Source organism: Aricia agestis, chromosome 7, assembly GCF_905147365.1.
Source record: "Aricia agestis chromosome 7, ilAriAges1.1, whole genome shotgun sequence".
In the NCBI taxonomy this organism is placed as follows: Eukaryota; Metazoa; Arthropoda; class Insecta; order Lepidoptera; family Lycaenidae; genus Aricia; species Aricia agestis.
Window position 1 is genome coordinate 2,062,327 of NC_056412.1, and position 16,445 is coordinate 2,078,771.

A 16,445-nucleotide genomic window follows, 5' to 3' on the forward strand; every position below is an offset into this window, starting at 1 on the left:
TTGTTTTATTTTTTATGTTAATATTACTAATTTTATCCTTTAATTTTACCCCTAGCATGCTCCTCTCCATGGCTTTTTGACATTTTGCTAGTTTATCCCTGTGTTTTTTTATTTAGCGCCCAGGTTTCGCATCCATATGTATTGCAAGGGAGAATGCAGGTATCAAAAGTTTTTTCCTTTATTTGCATACCCAGTTCTTTACTATTCATTATTTCTTTTAGAGCCCAAAATTTTTTCCATCCGGTTGTAATTCTCTTGTTAATTTCCTTAGACATCTTGTCTACAGGCGATATGATCTGGCCCAGGTAAACGAACTCCTTTACGTATTCTAGCTTTTTGTTTTCGATGATTATTTCAACTTCATGTGAGTTAATCATTAATTTCGTTTTTTCAGCGTTCATTGTTAGTCCTACATTTCTGCTATTTTCCACCAGCATTTGTATCATTTTTTCCAGCTGTTTTGGGTTTTCTTCCATTATGACCAGATCGTCAGCGAATCTTAGATGGTTCAGTCTAGATCCGTTTATGTTTAGACCTAGTTTTTCCCAATCTAGCTTTCTAAAAATTTGTTCTAGCACGGCTGAGAATAGCTTCGGTGATAACGGATCACCTTGTCTGACTCCTCTATTGATAGGGAAAGCACACCCGACGGTTTCTAGTTTGACTCTGGCTGTGCTTTGGATGTAAAGATTTTTAATGATGTCAACATAAGTCACTTCTACTCCTTGGTCTAAAAGACTCTGCCAGACTGCTTCGTGCTGGAGACTATCGAAGGCTTTGGAGTAGTTGATGGAAGCTAGATAAATTTTCTTGTTTTAATCTCTGTATTTCTGTAATATTTGTTTTATGGTGTGTATGTGGTCAATAGAGCCAGCCAGTTCAATTGGTTGGTTCTCGTCTAATTTTTTGGAAATCCTATTTAGAATTACCTTTCCGAAAATTTTGTACACATTCGATATCAGGGATATGGGTCTATAGTTCCCGATGTCATATTTTGTCCCCTTCTTATAAATTAATATTATGTGTGATTCGGACCACTGTCTTGGAATAGTGCCTGTGGTTAGTACCTCGTTAAACAGCTTTGTAAGTATCAGGCTTATATACTCGATTGACCCGCGCATTAGCTCATTTGGGATTTTATCCGGACCGGGTGTTTTGTCGGTTTTTTGAATTTTAATAGCTTTCATAACCTCCGAATTTAATATTTCTGGAATCAATTCCTTTTCTTTGGCGTTGATAGCCTGGAATGGTGATTTCTCTTGTGATCCATTATTTTCTTGTGTTGAGTATAAGGTTTGAAAATAGTCTGTTGCTAAGTTTAGGATTTTAGGTCTTGTTGTGGTTAGTGACTCCTTAATTTTCAGTTTCGGTATCCATTCCTTTCCATTTTCGCGAAGTTTCTTCAGAGCTTGGTATACCCCCTGTTTTATTGATATGATATTCTAGGGTCTTCTTTCTATGCGTTTTCCTGTCCTTCCTCATGTTTTCGCGTATCTTTTTGCTAAGTTCTTCTATCAGTTTAATGTTCTCCTTTCTGCACTTTTTTGCTATTATGGCTTTTCTGTCTTCAATTACTTTTAAAGTGTCTTTCGTTAACCAGGGTTTTTTGGTGGTTGCCGTTTGGCTGTTTATAAACTCTTTAAGTTTGTGCTCTATTTCGTTATACTTTTCGCTTAGGTTTTTGTTGGGTTTTGCGATTTCCATCATATATTCTGTGTCTTCTCTTCCTTCTTTAATGGCGTAGAGCATCCGTTTCTGGTTATTTGTCATTAATTTTGGTCTAGGGTTTTTTTGGCTGGACTTGGAGAGGCAGCTTCGAATCATTCGATGGTTAGTATTGAAGTTAACATTTTGTATAACCCCTGTGTCCGTGAACGATCGAGATTTATTTGTTGTTATAAAGTCAATTTCGTTTTTAACCTTACCGTCTGGGGATACCCAAGTCAATTTAGTTTTGTGTTTTTTGCGAAACATAGAGCTTAGCAGCTTTAAATCATGTTCTAGTAGGAATTCTATCAGCCGTTCACCATTTTTACTCCTTTTACCGCTTCCAAACTCACCTATTATCCTTTCCTCGCCTTTATTACGTACACCTACTTGCGCATTAAAATCTCCCATTACTATTAGGTTGTTTTCGTCGTATTTTGCAGTGATATCACTAAGTTTATTATAGAAGTCATCGGTTTCTAGTTGAGTGGTTTTTTCTGTCGATGAATAAATTTGTATTACAGTCTAATTTCTTGCAAATTCGGGTAAGTTCATATGAATTACTGCTATTCTGTCAGATATACCTTCAAATCCTACGATTCTATTTTTTAATTTGCTTTTTACTAAAAATCCTACTCCTCTCTGACCAGCAGTTTCCCCTTTATAGGACATAATGTAGTTCCTTTTTTCCTCTATTTCCTCTCCCATTCTTCGCATTTCACTTATTCCCAGTATATCCCATTTTACCGTTTCTAGGGCAAGCTCCAGTTCTTGTAGACTTTCCGTTGTTCTTAGGGTTCTAGTATATAAAGGCAGTCAGTACTTTGTTTTTGTTTGATTCTGTTGGGGTTCGTCTTTTTCTTATAGTTGTGGGGTTTTTGGATTTTTTGCTGCAAGTGGAGGCTTTTTGGAGGGTTGTGGTCCGCTTCCCCCATGGTGACCAGCCTATTGAAGTTCGTTTAAAATAATATTATATTAACTAGCAGTGTCCCGCAGTGTTACCCGCGGTTTATTAGGGAAAATAAATTGTGATATTTTCCCGCAGTAAAAAGTAGCCTATGTGTTAATCAAGGGTATCAACTAGCTCCATTAAAATCACTCCAGTCATTTAGCGTGAAGAAGTAACAAACAAACTCACAAACTTTGAAGTTAATATTAGTATTATTATAGATGATTCTGAAAACAATGTAGAGTTGCCAATTGCTATTTTAAAAACGATGAAGTGATTGTAAGCAATATAACCATTTGGTCGTAAAGCTTCAGTGCTCATTTTAAAATTGTTATCGATTTTAAATTTTTTAGTAATGTTTGTTTTACTCCCTTTGATGCTACAAATATTTATTCCAATAAAAAATGGTCATGGCAAACACAATGTTATTTCACTCCAACATTTTTGTTTAAAATATTAAATGGCGTACAAAATTCCGTACGTAACACATTTGCATGAAACAAACAACGTTGTATTTATTTTATGAGTATTTTGATATCACTTTTGGCTAATCATCAGAAACGTCACAAATCAAAAGTTTTGAATTTATTTTGACGAAATTTCGTATAAGTACAATATTTAAACATTTATGCGTGGTATAGCGGAATATTTATTAGTAATTATTAGTATTTATCCGTTTTATTAAGTTTTATTGATTACAGAAGCCTAAAACGGAACCCTAACGAGCTGATTTTTATATATTGATAGGTTTATACTTATATACAGAATTTAAGACTAACATTGTCCTACAAATAGAACAATCAATATCTTAGGACCATCAAATCAGAGTATGAATTAATCCTTAATTCTATCTCTGTTAGCTACCACTTCCAAGATTTTTCGCAGATAAAAATGTTGTTCGTCTTATCAAACGAAGCTTCTCACAAAAAATTACCTTGATAGGTAGTCAAAAAAATTGTTCTAGGGAACCCTGACTATTAATCTCTCCGTGCCTTAAATCCTGCACAGATTTTAATGACTAATATATTTTAGTATACCTAAGTTATATACATTATACTGTATAACTATGAGTTCTAACCCCTAGGAGACGGGATAAATAGTAATATAAAAATGTACGGGTCCAGATTCCCGCGACACAAACAGATTACGGCGTAATGATTAATGAAGTTGAAAAGCATCTAGAAATTAGCAATGTAATTAGTGTTTCGTAGCCAAATGGCAAAAAACCGAACCCTTATAGTTATTGTTTATTCGAGTCAGAAAATCTCTAAAGTATACAAATATTAAAAGTAACGAAATATCAAAGCTGTCAGCCACCGGCCACTTCGCCTCTAATAAGGTAAACCCCTTTAGGTGGAGGCTCCAACGCTTCTAAGGGCGAGTTCACAAGCGGCGATGCGTTGCGTTGACGCAGTGCATACTGCATATTATAATATGTTATTTATTACAAACCCACACGGGCAAAGCAGCGTTGTGGCAACTTGCAACGCAGTGTATAGGTGTCAATACGTGTTTACTGTTTACCCCTGCATCATCTCAGGGGTTCTATTAGTCCTTCTTGCATCGCGTCGTCATAGCGTCGTAACGCAGCGTGTGAAGGGTTTTTTAAGTAGGTATATAAATAGCGTCTGCGTTGCGTCCAAACAACGCTCCAATGCTACATGTAGACCTCACCCTGAGAGTGGCCCGAGGCCCCTGAGGCCCCACTAACAAGCTCGAAAGGGTCCTAAGCTGGCTTTACAGTTATCGCTGGCTTATTCTTTCATCCGTTTATTTCTTAGTTCACTCCAACCTTCACAATAAATAATTTCCAGCCAGCAATTCTGGATTTATTAAATCCTAGTTGAATAAGTTAATTTTATTATGAGAATTGAAAATAATGACATGGGACTCAGCAGAAAAACGCTCTTATTTTTTTAAATCAGTTTTACCTAATGTAAGAAACCAACTAGGTCTCCATGACGCTCGAGTGACTACATTTATACGTGGGAGAGCCATGCTTCGGCACGAATGGGCCGACTCGACCGGAGAAATACCACGTTCTCACAGAAAACCGGCGTGAAACAGCGCTTGCGCTGTGTTTCGCCGAGTGAGTGAGTTTACCGGAGGCCCAATCCCCTACCCTATTCATTTCCCTACCCTCCCCTATTCCCTTCCCTCCCCTTCCCTACCCTCCCCTATATTACCCAATTACCTCTTAAAAGGCCGGCAACGCACCTGCAGCTCTTCTGATGCTGCGAGTGTCCATGGGCGACGGAAGTTGCTTTCCATCAGGTGACCCGTTTGCTCGTTTGCCCTCTTATTATCATAAAAAAAAAAACAAAATTAGCACGTTCACCTCCCCTACTAATACTGACCTAGCAGATTTTTTTAAATGTTGTTTATTTATCGAGTTATTGAGAAACAACTAATTTGGCGATGAATCCGCGTCGTCCTTTTTCACCTGGGATATGAAAGACGGGCGTGAGTGTGAAGAGATAAGAACGATGTTTGATTTTTTGCGTTAGTCGCCTTCTATAGGCCCAGTAGTCCCTAAAATTAGCAGGTCGATGTCTGTCAGTACGAATATCGACGTAAAGGACATTAAAATAACATTCATATCAGCGCGCCTTGTACAGTGGCGGTTACGCGCTCGCCGCGTGCCTTGATAATAGGAAATAGGAGAAAAAACCTTTTGTTTTTAGTATTACACAAATCAAATATATCAAATCGTTTAGGTTAGGTTACGACAAATGTACTACGTTTTTTGTTTTTTCTAGAAAGTGTATAATTTAGCCATAAAATGATTTAATTATGAAAAACAGCGTTATAACAGTCATCTTTCTATCGAGCAGAATTTTTCAAATTGTGTACTGATATACCTTTGCGTATAGGAAATTTTCTTAACTTAAAAACGGTACTTTTTTATACTTAAGTAATGACTGTATTTCCTTTACAAAAACATTATTTAAAAAATCTATTCTAGGTAGTTGCGACAACCACATCGCCTTAAGACTTCAGTCTCGAAATCAGCGGGCAGCGGGGCGGGAACAGCGGCGGCGTGGAAGCGGCGCGTTCCAATGTATAGAGTATAGACTTATAATATGGAACTGGCCTCGAATGTACCGGCGCGGCCTACTAGACGACTTCCCGCGCCGCCGCCGCCGCCACCGCTTCCGCTTCGCTGGGTGAGGCCTTAGTGTTAAACAGGTCTCTCAACTCTAAAGCGACATTTCATAAGATGTCAACGTTATTTCCCGTTTAGGTCCCGAGCTTAGAAAACCTTGTAGAGCTATAAGACGCAGCTCTATGGAGTACAGACCTGCGGGGCTAAAATGGTCACATTTAGCAATTCCTCTCAATCAATTCAGCAAATGAATTGTCAAAACTGTCAAACTGACAAATGTCAAATCAGTACAAAAATACAGAAATGAATTGCAAGCAGAGTTGCATTTTCGATTTTAGAAAAATGAATCATATTATGATTCATGTCATGATTCTTCAAAGCGACCATTTTAGTCCCGCTGTTAGAGCGGTTTCGCTCTACATCCAATCCGAACTAAGATTCATACCGAGAAATGAGGCAACCGAAGCCGAATTTAGTATGAGTTATCAAATATTGAACACCAGACCTCTGTTCCACAGGTACGAATCGGACGTAGATCGGAACTACTCTAACGGACAATAATTTTGACATAACGATTCAAGCTTACTAATGCCTGGGCTACACAGTGCGAGCTGACATGCGAACTGCAGCTACTTGCACCGTGTGACCGCATCTTGCATGTGCGAGTTGGTTGCTCGTGTGAGAGTTACTACAATATTTTTTATTTTCACTCGCCCCACGCCTTCCCCCACCACAGATACAACTCGATTAAGCGAATTCACCGGAGAAGTACATGTCTACTGCGACGTCAGCAGCGTGCATGGTGTGACCCAGGGAGGCGAGTCGAGCTGCTCTCGTGCGAGTACACTGGCACAGTAACTGCCTGCTGTCACTTCAGCCGCTCGTATTGTGTAACCTATCCTTTAGCGAATCCACTGTCTACTACGACGTCAGCAGCGTGCATGGTGTGATCCATGGAGGCGAGGCAAGATGCTCTCGTGCGAGTACATAAGCACAGTAACTGCTGTCACTTCAGCCGCTCGTATTGTGTAACCTATCCTTTAGCGAATCCACTGTCTGCTGCGACGTCAGCAGCGTGCATGGTGTGATTCAGGGAGGCGAGGCAAGATGCTCTCGTGCGAGTACACAGGTACAGTAACTGCTGTCACTTCAGCCGCTCGTATTGTGTAACCTATCCTTTAGCGAATCCACTGTCTACTGCGACGTCAGTAGCGTGCATGGTGTGATCCAGGGAGGCGAGGCAAGATGCTCTCGTGCGAGTACACCGGCACAGTAGCTGCCTGCTGTCATTTCAGTTGCTCGTACTGTGTAACCTATCCTTTAGCGAATCCACTGTCTACTGCGACGTCAGCAGCTTGCATGGTGTGATCCAGGGAGGCGAGGCAAGATGCTCTCGTGCGAGTAGGTACACAGATACAGTAACTGCTGTCACTTCAGCCACTCACTCTGTGTAACCTATCCTTTAGCGAATCCACTGTCTACTGCGACGTCAGCAGCTTGCATGGTGTGATCCAGGGAGGCGAGGCAAGATGCTCTCGTGCGAGTAGGTACACAGATACAGTAACTGCTGTCACTTCAGCCACTCACTCTGTGTAACCTATCCTTAAGTCTGTAATTACTTTGAAAGTGTAGATAAGAGGTCATACCGAACGGGGACTATTAACTAATTCCAGTATAAATTACTGCGCGGTGTTAAGGGATTTGCTGACGCGTTTGCCTCGGCCCTTTATGACACTCTGCTCCGGGCCGCCGTATAAAATTACCTAATAAGCGTCTTCGGGACCGAGATTAGCCGATGCTGAGGATTTTGGAATACTGGCGTTATTTCGTTGTTTAGGGATAAGTAATTATTGTACTATCCTTAGTCGTAAATACTACTGCTTATATCGACGAATTTAGTCACTTTATACTTTTTTTTACCAACGGAATATTACGCAAAGATCGGAGCAGAGGCGTATAGCGCACACAGTAAACAATCCATAAAGTTAATATACCTAGCGGAATAGAGTAACAATCTCGAGCTGTCAAACGAAACCAAAATTGGTTTTCATCTGTGTGAAAAATATGTGCACTCGTACGTATACACTTACACAAGCATGATTGAACATGAATTCTATGAGATTAAATTGTCAACGTGCGGCACGCGTGCCGACTGGACGTCAAAAAAAGAGTGCTGCTGTCATGTATCACACGTCTCTTTTTACCAGGCAGTGCCTTTGTTTCTCTATTCCGCTAGGTATAATATTAACTTTATGCAATAATCCGACATGTTGCACATGACATAATATGAGAATATTGAAAGAAACTTTGTCAAACTACGAACCACTTTTCGTACTGTCTTCTGTATATATAGGTAATATAGAGGTATAACTATTGAAATTATTTTCAACTAATTGAGATTTTTCCAAGTTTGTAAACAAATGGAAACATTATATATGTATAATACTAACATGTATGAAAATTCAAAACGGCTGGACCGATTTTGATAAAATTTTGTGAGCGTATTCTGTAAATCTGAGCCAACAACTTTTTATATTTTATAATATAAATATGTAAATAAAATTTTTGAATCACATCTCATTTCCGAGATAAATGAAATTATTCAAACATACGATTTTCAAGCAAAATCAAGCTCATCCGTTAGGTTTTTTTGATGTTTTGATTAAAAAGGGGAAGATTTCTTAGTGCAGCTGGCTTTACGCTTCTATTAAGATCCTGGAGATTAATAAGGCTTTAACAGTAATCTACTAGCATAACAGGCCCCCATCTTGAAAAAAAATTCAGCCGTATCTTCATGAAAGCGGTTCCCGTGTTCATGGCTAACTGATGAAGTGCGAATTAAGTAAATGACATATAACATTCCTTTTTAAGGATACAGTCCAACATCAGTTTTATTTTGGCGAAAGTCGGCGGATTTGTTATGACCTCGAAAATTCTTTGTCACATCAATAAAAGCTTCCCCTGTTTGTTTTTCAGTATGATTAAGAGTAGGTTGATGTAAAAGATGAATCTTCGATTAGCTTTCTTATGCCCTACCTCGAATAAGATTTGATTTTGACTTTGATTTTCGCCTAACCAAGCTTTGGAAACTTGCTAGAGAAATTGTAATTCAGGAGTATCAAGTGTTTTACGAAAATATTTATAAAGCCTAATTTTATATTTAATGGCAGCAACATTTTTTTATCCGGGTCAACCAATGAACCAAAAACAATCTTATGTCCCGGTACGAGTGACTTTCGTGAGGGCCAGATTTTGGCGTAAGTTCGCCAAAAATGTAGCAAAATAAGTAAGGACTGGTAACATTCACGGCTATCAAGTAATAGTTCATCAATTAATGAAACTAACGTATTTAAAAGTAAGTTTTGTTTGTAAAATAATCTTGTATTCGAAATACCAGCTACATTAACATCAAACTTAGGTACGTCCACGTTACAGAAAGTTTGAATTCATATCTATCAGTTTTTACTTTCTAGATGTTATATCAAAATAAAACGCCTACATATATTTATTACTAGTCAACCTCGATATGAAATGATATGTACTAAATCAGATTTTTTTAGTGTTGAGTAGTGTAATGAGCAAAGGTACGAATTTCTTCGTAAATAATGTACAATATGTCCCTACACCGACCTGGCTGTTGTAGGCGTCCAGTTCATCGCGCCATCATTTTCGAGGCCGTCCACGGCGGTGTCGTTCGTCTTCTGGTACCCACTGTCCTTTGAATAATATGACTCTCTTTGACTCTCACTGATTATCTCATCAATTATTATAAAAGCAAAAAAAATACGTGTGGCACTCTGACTGCATATCATTTTGTTTTAGATTTATGCAATTTATAATTTGCATACGTCTACTGTCTAGTCGCACGCACCACTACGTGTCGAGGTCTGCCGAACTGAAACGACGTTGGACGATGCACGGCAGTCGCAAACGCCGCACCGGTCGGTGTGCCAATATTTAAACCATACTAACGTCCATGTCGGTGTCTTTGTCTTCTATAGTGATAAATTCTTTTGACAATATAAGTGTAAAGAAAATATAAGAGGCTGAAAGTATAAACAAGTTTATGAAGACGGCTAAAAGAGATTTAATCTGGAAGACGACGCAGTTTAAATTACGAGCACATTTCAGCGAATAGTTGAGCTGAAACTGTATAAGTGGCTGGCTGGAATACTTCGAGAGATACTCAGGAATCTCGACGGAATTAAATTTAGTAAAATCCTACTTACTAGTACATCGTGTTTGTAACTTTTAAGGTGAAGCCAAACGAGCGCAATTTGTGAGTTGTTAGTCGCAGAATTTCGGCTGGCAGAAATTCTGCTGCATTCAGTTTCATACAAAAGTCTTGTTTGATTCACACGAGCGTAATTTTGTGAGTCACGATTTGTATGAAAAGATAATATTTACGCGACCGAAATTCTGCGACTCGCAACTCACAAAATGCGAAGCGAAAATAGTATGTAGGTTTGTGTGTTTGTTTCGTCATAATAATAATAATAATAAATAATAATATCTATGGACGCTTCACACCACGTCAGTCTGGCCCCGTGGTAAGTACCGCAAGGACTTGTGTTACGGGTACCAGACAACGGCAATATATTTAATACTTTTATACTATACAATATACATATATTTAAGATTTTTATTATATGATACCTATATGATACACATAATATTTAGTACATATCCATGACCCAGGAAGTTCCAGGCAGGAACTTTGAAAATTGTTTGTTCCGTCGGCGGGATTCGAACCCGCGACCCCCGGCTTGAGCTACCAACACTCAACAGCCCACCAACTGAGCCACAGAGGTCGTCGAGAGGCTCTTTAAGTTAATACTTAAAATGTAAACATTCATAAGTAACGGCAATAAACAGATACTAATAAATAATAATGTTTATTTAAGATTACATAATTTTAAGAATTAAGATTCGTTAGGTTAGTTTAATTTGCGTCGTAATATGTGTTTTTTAGGGTTCCATAGTCAAGAAGGAACCCTTATAGTTTCAGTCTGTCCATCCGTCTGTCCGTCTGTCTGTCTGTCTGTCTGTCTGTTCGCGGTTTTTCTATAGAACTAGAAGTACTAGAGAGACTATAGGACCTACAAAGCTGTAATTTGGCATGAATACACATATTAATGATGCCGACAAAATGGTACTTAAAATCTTAAAAAATATTTTTCTATTGTATCACATCAAGCGGATGATTTTTTTTTGCGTCGTATGGGGTATGTCGTTGGAAAAGTTTGTTTAAAATAGTGGAAAAAACGTAAGAGTCCAGTGCCCCCCCTTCTACCAGCTAAACGGTAGTTTCTGGAAATGTGAAAAAACTCATGGGAGTAGAAAATATGCTGAATTTAAAAGGAAAACTATCACGGCTAATAAGACTTCATAAGTTTTTGAGTAATAGTCGATCAACTAAAAAAATGTATTCGGCGAAGTATAAAGGTAACTTTTCGTTCAAATTTCTTTGAAAGTAACTGAGATGATGTTGTTAGTAGTGTAAAACATGTTATAAATGTACATTTATTGACCATACAAAAATTTTCAAAAGCTAGCGGTACTACGGAACCCTATATTGCGCGAGGCCTGACACGCACTTGGCCGGTTTTTTTTCAGTTACCTTTTACCACATGTAACTATTTTAATAGAATTTATAAGAATTTTTAAAGTTAAGAGTAAAATACGTATATTTTATCAGAATATGTAAATCCTAATTTTTTTATAAGTATCATTCGTTTTAGTTTAATAAATAAAAGGCAAAAATTTTTATTGTTAATCCGGTCACATTGAATCATATGCAATGCAACTAATAAGTCAGTACGAAATATATTATTGTTAGTCGTTTATAAAATTTTGAATATCTGTATTAAAATTATGCTAATGGAGCGTACCCAGCCAGCTTGAGAATTATTTATTAACTTCCATAATATAATTATTTATTAAGCTCGTGAAATCGTGAAAAAATATATGTAATAATAACTAGATGACGCCCGCAACTCCGTTGCGCCAAAATTCGTTTATCGCGCGGAACCGTATTTTTTCCGGGTCCTTCCCGTTTCATACCACTTATTTTTCATACCGCGGTATGAAACAGCGAAGTACTGTTTTTGAATTGCCTGTTTCGTACCGCGGTGCTTGGAGTGGTATGAAACGACGAATTCTTTTTTGGTATGGGTGGATTCGTATCATGAATTTTATTAAATATTTTTAGTCTAATCACTTATTTATACTGGCGTATAGAAAAGTGGTAACAAGAAGAAATAAAAAAATATTTTGTATAAAGAAATGTCATTTCTTTCAAAATCAAAAAATACCAGACTTCTAACAATAGAATCACAGCTTGATTACACATAGAACTTTAAAATTAACCTAACACTATATAATTAATTTTAAATTATCAAAAAGAATATAAATGTACTTATGATCCGGGAGCTGTCAATCTCAAAAGTGCCCTCATAGTGTACATTGATTTTTTTGATGAAAATAGATAGTTTAGAAAATACAAATAAAAAAACCGGCCAAGTGCGTGTCGGGCCACGCGCAATATAGGGAGGGTTCCGTAGTACCGCTAGTTTTTTTTAAATTGTTGTATGGTTGTGACGTGGGAGAGCCATGCTTCGGCACGAATGGGCGGGCTCGATCGGAGAAATACCACGGGCTCACAGAAAACCGACGTGAAACCGCGGTTGCGCTGTGTTTCGCCGAGTGAGTGAGTTTACCGGAGGCCCACCGCCCAATCCCTTACCCTATTCTCTTCCCTACTCTCCCCTGCCCTATTACCCTATTCCCTCTTAAAAGGATGGCAACGCAACTGCAGCTCTTCTGATGTTGCGAGTGTCCATGGGCGACGGAAGTTGCTTTCCATCTGGTGACCCGTTTTCTCGTTTCATATTCTTTAATTTACTTCAATTGAATGTGTTGATCTTTTTGAATTTTTTACATCATCAGGTTTTTTAATAAAGCACAATAATACTTCTTTTCGTATACCATCAATAAATTGCCCAATATGTATATTTTGGTTTCTCTGAGATGAATTTATTTAATTTAAATAATCAAATAAAATAATAATATGTAATAAATAATAATAATAATAAATAATAAAATAAAATTAAATAATTTATTATTTTATAATTTATATAATATGTATAGATATTTTGTACTAGAATGTACTAGAATCTGCGCTGCGGTACGAATCGACTAATTCAAAAAAGGTATTCGCTGTTTCGGACGCCGGTATGAAACAGGCAATTCAAAAACAGTACTTCGCTGTTTCATACGGCGGTATGAAAAATTTGTGGTATGAAACGGGAAGGACCCTTTTTTCCGGGATAAAAAGTATCATACTGTTTGCTTTCCCGGGACAAGCACAAGGAATTAAACTTCATAATATCTTCAATCGCGTCTGCACTCTCGTCACAAAGTGAATTTCAGTTCCTTTGTGGTGAGAGTGCCGACTCAAGTTTTATCCATCTTCGAGGTGGAGGAGTTCTGGCCCGCCGGTGTAGTTTACCGGAGGTTCCGGGGGAGGCTCCCGAACGAAGCGCGCATCACGTCGCCGAAAGAGACTTTACGTGATAAACTGTAGTGTGATTGTGTGTGTGAATGTGTAAATATATATTAGGATAAAATTGTTCGGCGTGCATCCGTTGTCTGATTGCCATAACACAAGTTTTTACTTAGCATGCATTCCTTTATGAGCCTTAAGCCTTAACGGACATAATATCCATTATAAAGATAATAACCATAATATAGGTATTATATAGAGTCTAAACCGCTTAGAGTTAATTTAAATCTAATATGAGCCTTAAGGGTCGGGACACAAAAACACGATACGACGCGACGTCGTGTCGTACCACGACGCTACGATGTCGTGTCGTAGTTTTTTACGATGCACGTCGTAGATTCCCACGACACGACGTCGCATCGTGAAACGACGCCGCGTCGCGGTACGACACGACGTCGTATCGTGTTTTTGTGTCCCGGCCCTAAGGCAATAGCATAAGGATGAAACTCCGCAAAATAATTAATGTGAACACACAGTACGGTACGTGCATACTTGACCTCAACACAGATTTGATTAATAAGTTGTGTTCCTAAAAGTCTGTACTAATGAATAAATTAAAACTTGAAGTACCGGGGAAATGAGGTACCTAATTACTAAAAATATTTTCGACTAGATTTTTTCGGTTTTAGTGAACCGTACATTTTCTCGAGATATTTGCCTTATGTTATTTCTATTAAATAGTATGCTCGACTTGGCGGGGGCACTGCCGTGCCCCCAGATTAATAACTATGAGGATATAATAATAAGTTACAAGTTACACATTCCTTTTGTCAGGACACATACCATCAGAACATGTTGCTTATCCACAAGTACACAATCATAAAATTAATATCATCAAAATTTGCGAAAAATCATAAAATTAGGTTACACGTGTTAATCGGGAGATGCGAATGTCCAGTAATATTAATACCTGGGCGGTGCTATTTTTGGCTGTACTCGGCCGGGGGTATGAATAGTCAATTACCTCTATTCTCTAGACTCAGGTAACTTTCGGATCTTTGTCGTGAGCGACCGCGACCGGTAAAAATTCAAATAAAATGTCAGTTGGTTTCATGGTATTTTTAAATAATATATTTTTATGTGATTTAATTTCTTTATGTTAGCCCTCAGTCACTGTATCTTGTATAGATTTTTAGTCCATTTAGTTTTATTAAGCTTTCATTATTCTCTTGTGTACTATCTGTAACGTCTCTTCATAATATTATATCAATGTCTTGTACTGGTAGAGATCTCTTCTAGAGAAGCACATCTATACACTTTTCATTACATTGTTATTTTAATTTTTAGGCTAGTAAATGTACACAAAGGTGCTCCCTCACCGGGATAGCATTCGCTTGTAATGTAACGTTACAGAGTCGAGCATTGCAATGCGCACCTTGTAAATGATACAAAACCGAACATCATAATGCGCACCTTGTAAAGATACAGTGTGCAATATGTTGTACAACTTGTAGCTGTGGAATGCTCAAATTCGAATGTTACATTACACGCGAATGCTGTCAGTGAGGGAGTTGGTATTGCAATGTAATGCTCAAAGTAGAATCTTTAATGTTACATTACAAGTGAATGCTCGCGGTGAGGGAGCACCTTAAAAAGAATATCTATACTAATATTATAATTGGGAAGAGTTTGTTTGTTTGTTTGTTTGTTTGAACGCGCTAATCTCAGGAACTATACTAGTAGTATAAAATAAATAAATACTACCTGGCGCGTGTCACCGGTTTGGAAACTAGAACGATTCATCGCTAATTACTCAATTATTAATGAGTAATGACTGTTATTTTTGAGTGCCATTTGTTCTGTATTTAATAATAATACAATTACTACAAGAGGACATTTCAGCGTGTTTCGTGTCCCGTGTCTCGTAAATACCGGGACATGATTAATTGTTGAGATGTGTCCCGGTGTAGTTAATTCACATTTTAGGGTTCCGTACCAAAGGGTAAAAACGGGATCCTATTACCGAGACTCCACTCTCCAGGCTGTATCTCAAGATCGGTTATAGCTAGAGAGAAAATAAAATAATAATTTAAGGGGGTTCCATTCAAAATACATTTTTTTGCCTATCTTTGCTCTTAAATGGTACGGAACCCTTCGTGCGCGAGTGTGACTCGCACTTGGCCAGTTTTTTATTACAACACTATAAGCCGTCTATGGGCAGCCCCTATCCTTGTCAGTCTGTAGTTATGTACCGACGTTTACGGTTTATTTTAATGTAAGTTAAGTCTATCACGCAGTTAATTCTTATTATTGAGTACACATTTTTGTATTTGTAGGTGCAGATTTCACCAATACGCAAATACTTGTATAGTTTGTAACCTATGTTTAGAGATCTAATCCAATAATATATAACTCAGTATACATATTAAGTCGCTACTAAGTTTGCGTCTTCAAAGCAGTATAAACTTAGCTACCATTCTAGTGAAGATCGCTATTCGTTTCGAAAGCATTATAAACTGTGAGGATATTATAGGCCCTGAATCCTGATAGGTGAAATGAAATACTTGACGACTCGCTAAAGACGGATTTTATTAAAATGAAGTTTTCTTATTTATTACTGTTACATGATGCCCGCAACTCCATTGCGCCAGAATTCGTTTATCGCGCGGGAACCGTACATTTTACGGGATAAAAAGTGCCATAGTGTCCTTTCCCGAGACCCAAAGTATCTCCATATCTGTCAGCAAAATCGGTTCATTGTGGGTGTGAACAGGTGACAGACAGACAGACACACTTTCAAGTTTCACATTTAGAATATAATGGATACTACAGAACACGTCGAAGTTATTACAGACTGTTTCTGCAGTTAATATACAAAGGGATCGTAGTACAAAGGCCGCAATTACGACGCTGTGGTCTAGATAGCCATTGAAAATTAACAATATGTGGTGGAAAACGTCAGAAGCAGTGTTAAGCTGTTTTGTGAGGTTATTAACGATTGTTTTTACGCCACATTTCGCCACAAAACAACGATTTGTCCCGAGAATGTGCTTGACAGCAGACAGAAAGAATAAAGCGACTGCTGAGATTTGAGAATAACGACCGAGTAAGCAAGTAACAATACAAAATATATCTTTTGATGTTCATGTTTTTGATAAGAAAGGAGAAATAATATACCT

At 37.9% G+C, this 16,445-nt stretch overlaps 1 protein-coding gene and 1 pseudogene across 3 annotated transcripts in view; both read right to left on the bottom strand.

Annotated features, from left to right (window-relative positions):
- LOC121728857 (CD151 antigen-like) overlaps positions 1 to 16,445 on the bottom strand; it is a 213,450-nt gene that overhangs the window by 27,941 nt on the left and 169,064 nt on the right. The window lies entirely within an intron of this gene.
- On the bottom strand, positions 1,354 to 2,424 carry LOC121729020 (annotated as a pseudogene).